We start from the raw sequence: 18,967 nt of genomic DNA on the forward strand, positions 1-18,967 counted from the left end.
ATCTTCTCTATCATCCTTGACAGTGTCTGAGTGTTATCTAGTTGAGGTTGTATGGTTTCAATATTGTGTTGTGGGGAAGAACAACTACCTTTTATGCTTGCACCATCCATAACAATATTCTCAACTATTTTCTCAAGTATGTCCAACTGATATGAAATTGGATGGTTGAGTGGACTTATTGATTTCAATTGCTTCATCACTAAAATAACTTAAATATAATACAAAAATTAAAATACACAAAAAATAACAACAACATATAACACAATTTTGTTAACTTATACTTATACCTCAATCACATCGCGAGTACACTTCTCCTACACTTCCGCTGACAACTTCTCTCACTCCTCATCAGCCAACCTCTCTCGCATCTCATAGACCCTCTCTCGCACCTCCTACAAAACCCTTTCTCGTTCCTCTTGCAACATCCTCTCCCTCTCCTTTAGATCCACCCTCCCACATTCCTTCTAAGTCCATTTCTCCATCGCCGCCTGAGTCCACTTCTCCTGCTCCTATTCTAATACATCCCCCAACTTTTCAGCAACTATCTATTCAATTTATCTCTTAAGGTTTACTTGATTAATTGATTGTGATGGTCTAAAATGTAAATTCAATTCGACACCTCTTCCAAGACCACAAACACTTCCAATATGTTCCTTGATTCCAATCGCTTCTACCAAGATATCATGATGATCTCGTGGAACAAAGATACCAACTTTAGATACCAGTATATCCTATAACACATATAAAAATCTATTTTAACCAAATTGAATTAATTAAAGTAACTAATGTTGAAAAAAGTATCTACTTACAATCTTTCCAGACACTTCGAGTGTAACCTCTAATTCGAACTCACCATCTAGTCTTTGACGTGCCTTCTTCCATTTCTCATGGCGTGATAGTGGAGATAGACTACGATCAAGGCTTCTAGAAGGATCTCCCAGCTCTAGTTTCATTTTCTTTCTTTTTTCATTAATAATTTTCTATTCAAGTTTATCATATCCTCCAAAAGGCAATTTATCTGGATAGGTATTTCTAGGCCTCCTTTCCTTTTTGGCTCTTAGCCAAGAAATCGGGAGTGGTACGAGACTTTTCAAAATCTTCCCAAACTTTCTAATTTTCAATAAATGGACACTTCACGTATGGAGGCTCTGAGTCATCACTTGGATATTTAACATAATCATGTTTGAGTTGTGTCTTAAAGTCCCTTAAATGCTCACCAACATATCCAAGTCATCTCTTTTTCAATATTTTATCCCCTGGAACAATAAACATTTCTTATGTTTACATAATAGAGTTGATATTAGTATTAAACCAGCAATATAAATGGTCATATACTTGTAAAATAAATCATAAAATTCATGATAAATATTGTTATATCGGTTCATATGCTATCTTTCAAATCACGAGCAACATCGTGTCAATTACCTATCAAAATACTCACTTTGCTTCTACCTTGTAGTGCTATAAGTAACCTCTAAAATTACCAACATGTTCACCATAAGCCTTATCAGTTCTTATATCAAAATTAATCGGGAAGCGAACACCACTTTTGTGGGCTTTTTTCACCTTGGTCAACATCGTGGCACCTCTATTTTTTCTTTTACTTTTTGTATTAACTGAGGTTGCAGCAAAGATTGTATGAGAGGTGTTTGTCGAATCGTTAATGTCTATGTAAATTAAGAAAATAACAACATATAACAGAGACACCAATATGACCTTCAATGCCCCATCACACAACACTTTATCCAAAATGATTCAGACCATATAAACATAATAACTAGAAATATGTAGTGTATGGAGAGAGACCATAGAAATATACACAATATTTCATCCAAAATGATTCACAAATTTAAGTTATAAGAAGACATAATGTTGAATATTTCTAAGTTCTAACACATAATTAATAACACAATACATGATTTATTTTTAATACAAATTTAAATACATGTAATAAGGTAATAAGAAGACACAATGCTACTATTTCTAACACATTTATAACATAAGTTACACCAACTATTTCTAAAATAAGTTACAAATACATTGCATGAACATGATTAAAGATTAAAATAACAAGTTATGATGAATAATTTCAAGAAAAATAACATATATGGATAATACATTTTAGTGGTATTACTATTTCATGAATATTTCTAAACCATCAGTTAGTATGTAACACCATAGTGCGTAACAACATTTCTAACAATATTTTTATGAATATTTCTAAAACTAACGCCATTTCTATGAACATTTCTTAAACTAACACCATTTAAGTGATAAACAAAATCTTAGTGGTGAGTTACATACCTCAAATGTGATGAAAAAACTTCAATGAGTAAGGTTGGAAGAGTTGATGTTGAAAAGACATAATGGAATTTGAGTTTTGATGAAAATCGCCTAGGTTTTACTAAGAGAATGGCGATGAAGCGCGATAGATAAATGAAGAGTTAGAGTCTAGTTATGTGAAGTATTAATGCAAAAAAATATACACGCCAGTTTTTAGGCAAAACCTAGGGAATAAACTAATTAAAAATTAAAAAAATATAGAAAAGCGACATATTTTAGAAATTCATGTAAAAGAACTATCACGTCGGTTTTTAGACAAAACCGATGGAGTAGATTATTTAATAATTAAAAATAATATAAAATAAAAAAAATAAAAGACATTTGAAAATATTAATTTAAAAATATTGGTGCAAAAGATATTTACCCTCGGTTGGACCATGTAACAGAGGGATAGTACAAATTAAAAATAAAAAAGATAGTAGAAAAAAGAAAATTAAAAATATTAACTTTGTCATTTGAAATAAATAAATAAATGGAAAATAAAAATATGCCAATTGAGAAATAATGACCCTAAACTAATTGAAAAAAAAAACATAAAAGATTCAAAACTAGGTCTTTGGTAGTTATATCCCCTCGGTTTTGGGCAAAATCGACGGTATAGGTTGTATATATTATTTTAAAATTTAAATATGACGCTCCCACGACATATACCTCTATTTTTGTTTAGTCGAGGTAAAAGTTTTATTATAAAAAGTATTATTTATAGTAGTGTTCCATGAGTAAAAACGAGAAAAAGATATAAAAAAAATTGTTGAAGTATCTCACAAGTAAAGAAAACTATGTTGTGTATTCAACCTTTAACAATGTGGCTCAATTACAATCCATTAAAAATGACTTTTAAATTGACTTGTGTTATTATAAGAGATGTAGTGGAGAATTTATTAGGAGTTAAACTTATACTTATGGTAGAATGTTTCTTTGATGAAACCAGATAATTGACCAAACTTTGAGAGTTATTTTCTAGAAAAATTTGAACCACTTGATATTGACTTAGTTTGATAATAATTTTTTTTTCATTTACCTATTAAGTTTCAATTATTTCTTAAATTTCACAAGTAAGATTGTTTTGAATCTTTATCTAACACATACCTAAATTTATACAAGAAATCGCTATGAAGGCAGTAAAACCCAACAATATGCAATTTCTAAGAAAATGATAAATCATAATCATATGATTCTAAATGAAAAATAAAAGAGATAGGGAAAGAGATATGATACACAATATTTATAGTGGTTCAACGTGTTCATCATTGCTTTGTGCCTAATTTACTCTCCAACGGTTTCCCATTGAAAATTTGCATTCTTCTACTATGACTTGACAATTGTTTTACGGAGTCTTTTAAAAAATCACAAGATTTGATATGTCCAAGCGCCTGTTTTGCAACAACTTCTCCTTTTTCCTACCTGTTCCTTGTCTAAGATTTGATATGTATGAAGGCAATAGTAACTCCAGCTCCATCCAAAGCAACTTCCACACAGTTCTACCGAAGCAATCTTGGAGAAACAAAACTCTCTTTTTTTCACTGCTCGATTGTCAATCCAAGCCACAACCGCATAAGAATATGCAAACCTAAAACCTTCAAACCTTCACAAAATGTTAAGTTAAACGAACCTCCTCACAGAGATATCATACAAAAGGTTGAGAAGGTAAACAAATAACAATGGTAAAAGCTAGAGGTTGAAGATGAAGAAAAATTTCAGATGCAATCTCAAAACAAAAACTCAAAATAATTTTTGAAAGTTTGAAAGAAAAATATGTTGTGTGTGCTATGATTCCCAAAATAATATGCATGTTATGAGATAGATTGAGAGTAATGATTTATATATGTGCTCGAGAACAAAAATAAGAGAAAATATCCATTTGATTCGAGTCAAGAGTAAATGGTATGGGTTGAGTCAAGAGAGTGAATAATTTGAATCAAGTATTAAAAACATTAAATTTCTTCTATGATTCAAATCAAACTATTTCATGATTTAATTCAGACAAATCTATGTTTCAAATAAAAAATACATAACTAAAATCTAAAATCTGCACACAATTTTTTATTCGATTCGATCCAAACTTAGATTCGAATAAAGACCTCCATGATTCAAGTAAGGATCTTATATGGTTCAAATCAGAAATATACAAGCAAAATCTTATTTTTCACATTCAATATTATGGACCTATATGCTAGCTAATGGATTAGGGAACTGTTTAAATCAATTTGAGGCCTATTTTACATAGGATAATTGATTAGCCCTTAAGGATAATCGATAGAATCAATTCAATGTTTTTTTCCCTCTTCTTAATTTTACTTAGGGTTTCATGCAAATTTGTTACTTCCTTTTTCATCGAGACACACGTCTCACTGTTCTAGCTTAGTTTCCAATATCATCTATTTCGAACTCAGTGTTTCATTGGTCTTTTCTAGAAACTCAAGATAATCCTTAAGGTCTAACTTATGCTTTTTAATATTATCATTTTGCTCAATTAACTTAGAACTTAATTTAAACAACTGCTTATATGATAACTTTGTTACCTCATGATCATCTTTTTCATGAAATACTTTCGAGCAAAATTCATCTTATTTGTTGGAAGAAGATTCTTCTAAGGTTCTTCCTGAGGTTGACACTTCATTGTTTGCAAAGATTTTATTAACCCTCCTTCTCTTAAAGATTCCACTAGATGAGGGTTCTTGTTCTTCAGATCCTCTTATAAATGAAGTTCCTTCATTTTATGTTAAATTCTTCGAAGATCGTTCAACTACTGAGATTGTTCTTTCAAAGGAAACCAATGGAGTTGACTTGTAGGAGTTTGATGAAGTTTTTGAGGATTCTTTTAGCTTTAGGATCATTCCTTCATCTTTAAGTAATTGAACTGTTCGTTCAAATTCTCTATAATTTCTTCATTCTTTGATTTTTTATGATAGTCATAGATGCTCTCATCTATTGATTTAAGGATAGAATCATATTTTTTATTCTAATTCTTAACTCTTAGATATTTGTTAGTGACAAATGTTCTAAAATTATTTATAACATTTATAAATTTATAGACGCATTTATGAATAAAACATTCATCTTCTTCGCCCCATGTGTTCATTTTCCCTTGTTTGATACTTGGAGAAACTCCATATATCATCTCAAAAGTGTCTCACATTTCCTTGGAAAATTTTAAATTATGAACATAAAGGAATCAATTATCATCTAAATACATAACTAAAAAAATATTAGTTTTGAAATCAATTTAAAACTTTCTATTTTCCTCTATGGTCCAAAGAAAATTGAGTTTATCTACTACTTCTCCTGTTATATGGTGAGTAGGGATAAATTGACCGCTGATTATCATTTCGTACAATTCAAAATCAAAACTTTGAATGAAGATTTTAAATCTACATTTCCATAGTTCAAACCTATCACCATTTAACAATGGAGGTACGTTTAGGAAATATCACTTGTTAGAAATAGTGTTGGAAGTAATCCTCCTCCTGAGACGATTAGTCTTTGAACAGAAGATAGGATCTGATGCTACTTGTTGAATATGTGAATCCATATACAGGAGGGAGGGATGTTGAATTGAGGGGGTTTAAAAAATGATAATATTAAATGCATATCCTAATCATTATGAAAGTTTCACTACTACAAAAAAATACATTTTACCTCGGTGGCAAAAGAGATTTTACCTCGGCTTCACATGCGAGGTTACGAATGGCGACAAGAAAACGTGCCATTTTAAACCCTCGGTTTTTGTTCCACCGAGGGGATGGGTGTAAAGGTCATTAGTTCGATCTCCAACAATAACATTTTTTATTTTTAAAACTATAAAGCGTGCGCCACATACCTCTCGATTTTTTTAAATATTCGAGGTAAATGGAATGTATTTATGTCGGTTATATATATATATATATATATATATATATATATATATATATATATATATATATATATATATATATATATATATATATATATATATATATATATATCGAGGGGTATAACCTATTTGTTTTGTCATTTATAATTTGTTTAAATATCAATTTGATTGGCCTATATTTTTTTACACAAATATTACAAATTTTGTGATAGAATCAGAACATAACTAAATATACACATAATACAAAATTTTATTATTTACAAAATCAAATGTACACATATCCAAAATTGTACACCAAGAGAACTTATACATATTTGAAAATAGAATCATATAATGCTTACAAAACCCATAATGACATTTAGGATACAGAAAACCTCTAGCAAGAGAACATGTATATATTTGAACCTATACATATTTGAATCTATAATGACAAAACCTTTATACAATACATACAACAACCAAGAGTAACTAGTGTTGCTGAGATTTATAAACAGATAATAAGGCACCGACTCATCGTTATTGGATGTCGTCTACATCTTGTTGTGAGAATGGTGCTTGTTCGCTAAACACCTATAATTTAAACAAAATTTAAATTATTATAAGCTAACAATAACAACAACATTAAATTAATAAATATAAATAAATTAAATGTATATGGATAAAGTTAGTACCTTAAGTCATGAATTGATAACACCTCCGGAGACAATATTTAACATATGTCTCACAATATAGTATCCCCACGAAAAGTTGTCGGATTGTTTTCGTGACTACAAATAATTTTCATATGGTTACTAATCAATACACACAAAGCACAAGTAATACATTAGCAAAAATAAAAGAATATCAAAAAGCACAAGTAATACTTACTTTTGGGAAAAGGAACCTTGGTTTTCTACCTTTTAGATTACATTTCACAAAATTGTATCCCTCAATAACTCTATATGTCGGTAAAAATTAAACATGAACAAAAATTATTCAAAACTAAATGTAAAATATGAGTACTACAAATAATACCACTTACCCTCTCAAAACGTCATGCATTGTTTCAGTAAGATTATGATATAACGAACATAACATAATTAAAACATTTTGCTTCTGACATATAACAACTAGTTGCTAATGTGAACTGCATAAGCATTCACACTAATTAATAATGTGTATAAAATTTATTTATAAAAAAATAAATTAATATATACTTACACATGGTAAAACGGTCCTAAGTAACATTCTTTGTTCTCATCAACCAACTTTTTTTCTATGTACATCTTGATAGTGTTTACTCCCTTTTGTTGAAATTGAATATTTTAATGGATCTAAGAAACAATAGTTTCTTAGATCCCTTTCAACACACATCTCATGCAAGGACCTATAAGTTAATTCAAAAGTCAAATCTTGATGTTAAATAATGAGAACAATGAATATAAATTGAAATCACCACAAAAATTGTACTTACGAGCACCACAATTGTAGTACGGTTATGTCCAACCAATCACCTCCCTTCAAACATTCCATAAAACAACTCTTATGAAGTATATAAGGTTGTTTTTGTTCATGTTTTAATGTAAGCTTGTAGATGTCTAACATCTCCTCTATCATCCTTGATAGTCTTTCCGAATTATCTGGTTGAAGTAGTGTGGTGTCAATATTGTGCTTTGGGGCAGAACAACTACATTGTGGGGGAAAATAACTACTTTTCGTTCTTGAACCAACCATAAATACTTTCTTAGATACTTTCTCGGGTATGTCAAAATAATCTGAATTTGGATTGATGAGTACACTCATAGATTTCAATTGATGCGTCATAAAAACAACTGAAACATAAAACAAAAATTTTAATACACAAACAATAACAACAACGTACAACAGTTTTTTTTAAACTTATACTTACCTCAATCACATTGCGAGTACACTTCTCTCATATTTCCTCGGATAACTTCTCTTGCTCCTCCTCAGTCACCTCATCGCTTCTCCTATAACCTCTTTTGCACCTTCTCCAACAACCTCTGCCACTCCTCAAGATGCACCCTCTCACGTTCCTATTTAGTCTACTTCTTCAGTGCCTCTTGAGTCCAATTCTCCCACTCCATTTCTAATACTTTTTGTATTTTATCCCCCACCCATTGATCAAATATCTCTTCAATTTATTTCTTATGTATTACTTCATTACTTGTTTGTGATGGTCCAAAATATAACCTCAATTTGACGCATCTTAAAAGAGAACAGAAAACCCACCATGCTCCTCGGTTTCAATCACTTTTACTAAGATGTCATGACATTCCTGTGGAACAAAGATCCCATCTTTGGATTTTTCAACCAGTAAATCCTACAACACATATAAAAGTTCATATTTACCAAATTGAATTAACTAAAATAAGTAATGTTGAAAAAATATCTACTTACAATCTTTTCAGCCACTTCGCATGTAGCCTATAATGTGAACTTGCCTCTTAGTATTTAACATGCCATCTTCCATTTCTTATGGCGTGATGGTGGAGATGAGTTGTGATCAAGGCTTCTAGAAGGATCTCCCAACTCTAGCTCTCTTTGTTTTCTTTTTTCATTAATCATTTTCTCTTCCAATTTATCATATCCTCCACGAGACAATCTATATGGATAAATATTTTTAGCTCTATTCTCCTTTCCTTTTTGGCTCTTAGCCAAGAAATAAGGAGTGATGCGAAACTTGACAAAATCCTCCCAAATTTCTTATCAATATATGGATACTTCACGTATGAAGGCTCTAAGTTATCATTTGGATATGTAATATAATCATGTGTGAATTGTATCTTAAAGCCCTTCCAACGCCCACCAGCATATCCAAGTCATTTCTTTTTCAGCATAATATCCTCTGAAATAATAAACACTTCATATGTTTACATAATAGAGTTGATATTTATATTAAACCAAACAAATAAATGGTCATCTATACTTGTAAAAAAATCATAAAATTTATAATAACTATCGTAATATCACTACATAATTTATCTTTAAAATCATTGTCAATGTCGTGCCAATTATTTATCAAAATACTAACTACTTCAACATTGTACTGCCATGCAACCCCTATAATTATCAACGTGTTCACCATAAGCCTTACTAGTTCTTAGACAAATATTAACCTGGAAGTGAACACCGCTTTCGGGGGTTTTTGTCACCTTGGGCAACTTCGTGGAATCTCTAGTTTTTCTTTTACTTTTAGTATTAACAGAGGTTGTAACATAGGTTGTATGAGAGGCGTTGGTCGAATCAACCATGTCTATGTAAATTAAGAATATACATTTAACATATTCTTAAACTAACACGATTCATGGTGGAATCTGAGTTTCGATCGTACATTCAACATATACTACCTAAGAACATATATTCAACGTATACTACCTAAGAACATACATTCAACATATATACTACCTATGAACATACATTCAACATATATACTTCCTAAGGACAAATATATTCAACATATGCTACCTAAGAACATACATGTAACATTTATTCAACATATATCAACATTTGAATGGTCATTACGTAGCATCATTTTCTCAAACTAGCACTATTTAAGAAAAATAACATTTTTATCAATATTTCAGTGGTCAATGACATCATTTTCTTAAACTATCAACATCTCAGTGGTCAGCAACAACATTCTAGTGATAAAGTGGGTTATGTACCTAAAACGTGATGACGAAGATTCGTTCGAGATAGTTGGAAGACTTGATGTTGGAATAAATGATTGAATCTGAGTTTGATGAAGATGAAAATCGTCAAAGTTTTTTTAAGAGAATGACGATAAATGAGGAGTGTTGGTTGGTAACTGAAAAATTAGAGTCTAAATATGTGAAGTATTAATGCAAAAGAATATACACGTCGAATTTTGAGCAAAACTGAGAAAATAGAGTAATTAAAAAAATTTGAAAAGCGTCATACTCTAAAAAATTCATGCAAAAGGACTTACACGTCCGTTTTTGGAAAAACCGAGAGAATATATATATATATATATATATATATATATATATATATATATATATATATATATATATATATAATATATATATATATATATATATATATATATATATATATATATATATATATATATATATATATATATATATATATATATATATATATATATATATATATATATATATATATATATGGGTCATATCCAAGGAAATTCATTCAAAAGATATTATTTTCAAATGGGAAAAGTAACCGAGGGATTATACAAATTTAAATATTGAAAAAATTAACGCTTGGTCCCTAAATAAATGAATTTGAAAATATTAATTTTGTAATTTAAAATAAATAAATAAAATGGAAAAGGGTAAGACATCATCCGATAAAGAGTAATGTTTGGTCCTTAAGCCAAATGAAAAATAAAAATAAAAACAGAAAATACAGTATCTAGGATTCAAAGCGAGGGCCCTGATAGATATATTCCCTTGGTTTTGTGAATAATCGACGAAATAGATTGTATATATATTTTTTTAAATGATTATGACGCTCCCATGATATATACCTCGGTTATTGGTTGTGCTTATTAGTGGTGTATATTAGTTGTGCTTATTAGTGGTGTATATTACTTTCTAGTGTTATTTTCTACCATATTCAATTTATACAATGCCTTGACTTGATTTGATTCAATTGCAATTAGTTCCAACTAGTGTCAATATATTTGTGTTGTTTTGTAATCAGTGTCGTGATTTGATGGAAGTTGTTATTGCTTGTTTTTATTTCAAATGACTTAAATGTTTCGGGAAGAACTAAAAAAACATGATAACAGGATGAGAACATCTCAATTGGCCCAAGCGAAACAAAGTCATATTCCTTGGAAGGATAATATATATTCCCAAGTAAAAGGGCCTGAAAAGAAAGGACGTGTGCATTGTATGGGGAAGATTCCCAAACCCAAAAAATTGAAAGTTATTTTATTTGAAAATCAAGAGGTATGCGATAAAGTTAAGAAAATGGAAGAAAAACATAAGCAAATGGAAGAAAAACAAGAGAGTACAAATGTGATGTTGGCAAATATGTTGTCATTTATTCAAAATTGATATACCGGAGAAGATGTGAATGACAATTTACGAGCTGCTAGACATGTATATTTTATTTTACTTTTCAAATTCATATTTAGAGTGTGTTTGGTTGTGAGAAGCGATTATAGGAAGAGAGAAAGAGTCGATAAAATGAGTTAAAAGAGAGAAGTATAAGATAAATTAGATAGATTTAAGGTATTGTTTGATAAAAAAGAGATATAAGAAAAATCTAAATGATAGAAGTTAAATTTTGTGAATTGATAAAATTTCCCCTTTTTAATAAAATCTAATAATTGTAATCAATAAAATGAAAAATAATTGAAAAAAAAATCCTGAAAATTTTACCTTATACCCCTACATTTATCCTTATACCTCTACATTTTATAAAAAATACCAATTTTATCCTTATATATTTTTAAATAATTTATTATTTTATTTTTTAAATATTTCTTAAATTTTATTTTGCATACCGAAAGACTTTGTAAAAGAATTCCGGTAGTCATTTTCACGTATTTTTTAAACTTTTTTTATGTACCGGAAGACTTTACAAAAGAGTTCCGGTACACAAAAATTGACTACCGGAACTCTTTTACAAAGTCTTCCGGTATAAAAAAAAATCAAAAAATGTTTGAAAAATGAATACCGGAACTCTTTTGTAAAGTCTTCCGGTTCACAAAAATTGACTATCGGAACTCTTTTGCAAAGTCTTCTGTTACAAAAAAAATGTTAAAAAAATATTTGAAAATGATTACCGGAACTCTTTTGTAAAGTCTTCCGGTACATAAAATTTGACTACCGGAACTCTTTTGTAAAGTCTTCCGGTACACACAAAAAAATGTTAAAAAAATATTTGAAAAATGACTACCGGAAGTCTTTTGCAAAGTCTTCCGATACACAAAAATTGATTACCGGAACTCTTTTGCAAAGTCTTCCGATACATAAAAAAAAATATTAAAAAAATACTTGAAAAATGACTACCGGAACTCTTTTGCAAAGTCTTCCGGTACACAAAAATAAAATTTTAAAAATATTTAAAAAATAAAATAATAAATTAATTAAAAATATATAAGGATAAAATTAGTATTTTTTATAAAATATAGGGGTGGAAGGATAATTGTAGGGATATGAGATAAAATTTTCAAAATATATAAAGCTTTCATTTCATTTTATTACTATAGCTTAAAGATTCTTGACAAAGCATTCATTTCATTTTATTACTATAGGTTGCAGATTCTTGACAAACCATTCATTCCATTTTATTTACTATAGGTTAAAAGAAATTGTAATCAATAAAATGATAAACAAGAGAGAACTTAAAGGCGTTTTAAATAAATGCTTGACAAATTTTATTTAGCATTTGTAATTTATTTTCTTTTATTTACAATAGGTTTCAAATGCATCTAATTCCTGCGATGAAACATATTCTCCAAGTCCATACACTATCAAAAATCAAAGAGATAAATATTAAAAGTTGATTTTACCTTGGACAAGTCTTTTATCATCTACTATATTGTGGATTCTTTGCTGTCCTATTTGACTGACTTTGACAATTTCTATTATCTAGTTGCATTTGGTTGGAAGTCGTTGTAGTTTATTGCTTTGAAGGGGTGTCACGCACATATGTTTATTTTGGTGGTTGTTAGTTTTTAGATTTGTAATTTTATGACAAATTAGATGTAAATAGTGGTTGTCATATTCTTTTAAAGTCTTGTACCAATTTTTTTTATATTTTTAACTTATTTGGTACATAGTCAATTTAGAGAGATTTATTTAGGTGACACTATTTTGGTGTTTTAAAGTACTTGTTGGTTTGAGATGTTTGTAAGACTTATTAGTTTTTGATATTATTGAAATTTTTGTTTATAAATTATATTGGCCTACCAAAAATATTGAAAAATATTAATTATTATTAAAAAAAGTTATTATTCAAACACCCCCCTCCCCTTTCTAGTTACATTTCTATTTACGTCATTACATGCAAATATGATACTTCATTTTTCATTGAGACACAAGTCTTATACATTCCAATTAGGTTCCTAATATTAGTTATTTCATGTTTAAGTATTTTGTTGCTCTTTTCTATAAATTCTACATAACCCTTAAGGTATAACTTACGCCTATTCATATTATCATTTTATTAAATTAACTTAGAATTTAATTTGAATAGCTGCTTATATGATAGCTTTGTTACCTCGTGGTCATATTCTTAGTGAGATACTTCAAAGCAAACTTCATCTTTTTTATGGGATGAAGATTCTTCGCCGGTTCTAGCCGGGGTTGATTCTTTTTTATTTGTATAGGATTTATTCTCATTTGTACTCTCGAAGATTCCACTAGATGAGGCTAGCTTCTTCTTCACACCCTTTTATATATGAAATTCCTTAGATTGTCATTGAATCCTTCGAGGATCGTTTGACTACTAAGACTATTCTTTTGAAGGGGATCATAAGAGTTTACTTGCTTTCACATTAAATTTTTGATGAAGTTGCTGAAGATTCTTCTAGCATTATAGTCATGTGTTAATCATTTAGTATTTGACTTACTTCATTCAACTTCTTGACGATTTCTTCCTTTTTTGGATTTTTCTTGAATTTCATAAATAATTTCATCTCTTGATTTAAGGATTGGATCATATTTCTAGTTCCAATTCGTAATCATTAGACATTTGTTTGTGACAAGAATTATAACATTATTTCCAACATTTCAAAATTTAGAGAAGCATTTATGAATAAAACATTCATCTTGTTCTCCTCGTGTGTTCATACGCTCTTGTATGATACTTGGAGAAGCTTCATATACCATTTTAAGAGTGAACCACATTTTCTTGGCGGGTTTACCATTATGAACATAAAAGAATTGCTTATCATCTAAAGACATAACTAAGAAATTATTTGTTTTGAAATAAAATTCAAAATTTCTCTTTTCCTCTATGGTCCAAAGGAAATTTAGTTTATCTACTACTTTTCCATTTGTGGTGAGTAGGGACAAATGAACCGTTATCTATAGTTTCTAACAATTCAAAATTAAAATTTTGAATGAAGATTTTAAATCTACCTTTCATAGTTAAAACATATCACCATTAAACGTTGGAGGTGTATTTAGGAAAGATCTATTGTTAAAAATAATGATGAAGTCATCCTCCTCTTGAGACAATTAGTCTTTGAACAAAAGTTAGGCTATGATGTCACATTTTGAACATATGACTCCACACACAAGATAAAGGGGTTGGATTGTGGGAGTTTGAAAAACAATAGTTTAAAACAAAATTATTTTTCAGAATCATAGTTTTTGAAAACATTTTTTAAGAAACGTTTGAATATTGTAATGAAAAATCAATGTAAAGAAAATAAGTAGAAAATAAAGATATAAGGGAAGACAAATGACACAAAGATTTATAGAGGTTTGATATAAGATATGTGACTTACTCATATCCTCAATAGTTTATCTTAATAGTTTCCAATAATGCTTATGAGCTTTAGAAGGTTAAGCCCATGAACTCCCTTATACAAGGAAAAGTAAAGTTTCACGATTACTTACAACCAAACAAGTAATATTGGAATGAAACAGTTAGTCTTTACACCAAACACGAACAAAGCTTCGATTGGCTAGTACCTATACCAAACTGAAATTTTGAACAGACTTATCTCAAACCAAATTTGGAGTTTTGAACTGGCTCTCCCCTGAATCGAACCAAGGTTTTGAACCAGGCTGACCACAAACTAAAATGAGATTTTACACCACGCAAATCTCGAACCAACTGAGCTTTTACACTAGACTTAGCTAAAGAAACGATAAGAAGATTTTTCACAGGTCATTTTCAAGAACCACGCAAGAGAGTTTTTCCATAAGTGGCTGAACTCACGAACCAAACGAAGACTTAACACTAATCCCCCAACCAAAGCTTTTAATAAGTTGAACTTCAAACCCAAATAAATACTTCCTAAGGAAGAAATATTTTTTTATTCCAATTCTTAATTAGTAGACATTGTTAGTGACAAATATCCTAACATTATTTCCAGCATTTCTAAATTTAGAGAAGCATTTATGAATAAAACATTCATCTTGTTCGCCTCGTATGTTCATACGCTCTTGTTCAATACTTGAAGAAGATCCATATATCATTTTAAGAGTATCCCACATTTTCTTGGCAGACTTAATATTATAAACATAAAATAATTTCTTATCATCTAAAGACATAATCAAGAAATTATTTGTTTTGAAATCAACTTCAAACTTTCTCTTTTCCTCTATGGTCCAAAGAAAATCAGGTTTATCTACTACTTCTCTATTTGTGGCGAGTAGGGCCAAACACATCTATAGTTTCCCATATTTCAAAAATTAAAACTTTGAATGAGTATTTTAAATCTATCTTTCATAGCTAAAACCTATCACCATTAAATGATGGATGAGTGTTTAGGCATGATCTCTTCTTAAAAATAGTGTTGGAAATCATCCTCATCTTGAAACATTTAATCTTTGAACAAGAGTTAGGCTATGATTCCACTTGTTGAACATATTACTCCACACGCAAGATGGAGGAGGGGTGAATTGTGGGGCTTTGAAAAACAATAGTTTAAAACAAAATTAATTTTAGAATCATAGTTTGAAAGCATTTTTTTAAGAAACATTTGAATATTGCAATGAAAAATCAATGTAAAAAAAGTAAGTAAAAAATAAAGAGTTAAGGGAAGACAGATGACACCAAAGATTTTATATAAGAGATGTAACCTACTCCTTTCACAAATAATTTATCTTGAGAGTTTCCAATAATGCTTATGAGTTTTTAGAAGGTTAAACTCACAAACCTCCTTAACAAGAAAAAATGAAGTTTCAGGTTTACTTACAACCAAACAGCTAATAGTGGAATGATATCGTTAGTTTTCACACCAAACACGAACAAATCTTCGATTGGTTAGTCTCTATTCCAAACTGATATTTTGCAAGGCCTTATCTCAAACCAAATTTGGAGTGTTGAATTGGCTTTCCTCCGAACTGAACCGAGGTTTTGTAGCAGGCTAACCATGAACCAAACCAAGATTTTACACCAGGATAATCTCGAACCAACTGAGCTTTTACACCATACTTAGCTCAAGAACCAATATGAATATTTTTCATTTGTTATCTTCAAGAATTCCACAAGAGAGTTTTTTCTTAAGTGACTGAACTCACGAATCAAACAGAGACTTAACACTAATCCCCAAACCAAATCTTTTAACAGGTTTAACTTCAAACCCCAATGAACACTTTCTAAGAAATAAAGATTCAATCAATAGGAAAGAGAGCTCTTGGCTAATTTATAATATTACCCTTTCCAAAACAACTTCCTCACTTAAACACAAGAACCTTTCTCAAAGCGCTATGACTAAATTTATGTGAGAGAATTTGAAAATATTTTAGAGAGAAAAATAGAAGGAGGAAGGTGCGATATCTCATATTTCTTGATGTTAAAAAATGAAAGGGAAAACCTTTATTCATAGGCCAAATGATGGTTCAAAAAAGGAAATTATCCATGGGTAAAATTAAATGTCTAATCAATTAGATGACATAAATAATTGATTATTTGTGTCCATTTTGGAAAGTTTTGATAGAGATTCCTTACCCTTCATTAAGGCATTGTCACAATCAATTTAGACTCCGTTTTCTCTTATCTAATTTATTAGGAATTTGGTCTAATCGATTAGATAGTTTGAAAACTTGTCCTAATCTATCTGACAGTTCTTAATTCATCTAGCTAGACTCCAAAATAATTTTAGGTGTTTTTCTTTAAAAAACAGAGGATTCAAAAAGAGTTTTTAGTGAGTGTGTGATTTAGCCATATTATTTTACAAGAACGCCCTTGTGTTTTTACAAAACAATGATCACTCAAACACAACCATGTGAGCTTTCAAACTTCCATAATATGAAGCTTCAAGTCTCTTGCTGGATAAACGAATAACATAATAACTTTACTTGAATATTATTAGATATGAGGCTTGAGATGTCTTCAAGTCAGACATCATCATCAGAGGATATCATGTTGATCATTAAACCCTAACTTTTCGGCTTTATTCGGAGGAATAACTTGATCAACTATCTTGTACATCTTTGACCGTTTAAAATATATTTAACACTTGCATGTATTATTGTTGTCATCAAAGTCATGTTACATATTCATAAGTTGTCATCATCAAAAATATGATTTTGATAGGTTTATGCATGACTTGCTTAAATTTAATTAGAGTCAAAATGGGTCTGACCCATTGGGTTGACCCAGAACCTTGAAAAACATGGCCCTATATTTTTGTCCCATCCCACTGAGCCTATGTTTTTCATGGGTCAAGTCAGGCCAACCCACTTAAACCCATTTATAATTTTTGGCCCACCAGGCCAAAACAGGTTGGGCCGGACTAGCCCATTTGAGAATTCTAACTTTGATTACTTCCTGATTAAACCTGCAAGCACATAGTTCCACAAATTATACTAGTCCCCATTGTCAACCAAGGGTAAATCTAATACCTCTGCTACTCATATCACTAGTGCATAAATAGGAGTTTACACCTATTTTTTTATACATTTAAATCCATTAATAGAGGGTGTAAAATCAAAGAGTGAAAAGTGACTGACTAATTTACACCCGCTACATATATACATTTAAATCATACGAACTTACACCTCATTTGATAAAAAATGAGCGTAAAATGAATAATATTTACTTTGATTGTCAACAAATGTATACATTATTTCCTTTAAATAAAGTGTAAAAATATGGTATATTACATTTTATTTTAGTTATCACATGTGTAAAATATTTCATAATTAAACGTTGATTGTGTATAGAAAATTCATTGCAACAAATGAGCACATGCATTTTTTATTTTGAGTTGAAATAAATAACTAAATAATATGATTCTTGTAACAAACGTAGCAAGAGACACTTAATATAAGGTTGTAATTTTTTTTAAACATGGCTATGGTGTATTCAGTTGCACTGATTATAAGCTAAAGAACTCTAGTACCTAACATATGTAAGATATGTCTAGTTCACCTTTTACATGCAAAACATTAAACATTTACTAAAGAAAAGGAGTTTTAATGACAATATATTTCAAGCTAAAACATAACTTCTTTCTATATCATAGAGAAGCGCATGTTGCAAACATCCACAGACTGTTACAACTCCTGATTCTTGTTCCTTTAATCTTGAAGAATGTTCTTTACGACCAAAAATTTTAAGATCTCAAAAAATATTTCCTAACACAGAAAAAAAAGAAGAACAAGTACAAATAAGTATACATTAAAAACCTCAAATCTATCAAAGTTCAGAGCTAGCAAACAAGAACAACATAATATATGTCATACTCTCTTTACAAATTGGATTTGTGTCCCGTATATAAATATAAGTCTTTTCTAACTGAAATATGATAGGAAACGTATATTTAAATATAGAAAAACGCATGCATCATTCATTCATCAACAATCAAAATGGTTAAATTTAACTAGGGAGCTTATTTTGGAAAAAAGAACACATTCATCAATCAAAAAAACAATTAATTAAAGCTCCACTATAAGGTATGAGTATTCAAGAAAAAAACTATTATTCACACAAACATACAAATAAAAAATAAAGAAAAATATCCAAAAACCATACAAACATACAGTAAATATTAAGTAACCACATATCACATATAGAAATTAACCTAATGAAATAGAAACTTTAGAGAATATGCTATAGAAATTCACTATCCTCATATTCCTA

This window comes from Lathyrus oleraceus, chromosome 7, assembly GCF_024323335.1.
Source record: "Lathyrus oleraceus cultivar Zhongwan6 chromosome 7, CAAS_Psat_ZW6_1.0, whole genome shotgun sequence".
NCBI classification, from domain to species: Eukaryota; Viridiplantae; Streptophyta; class Magnoliopsida; order Fabales; family Fabaceae; genus Lathyrus; species Lathyrus oleraceus.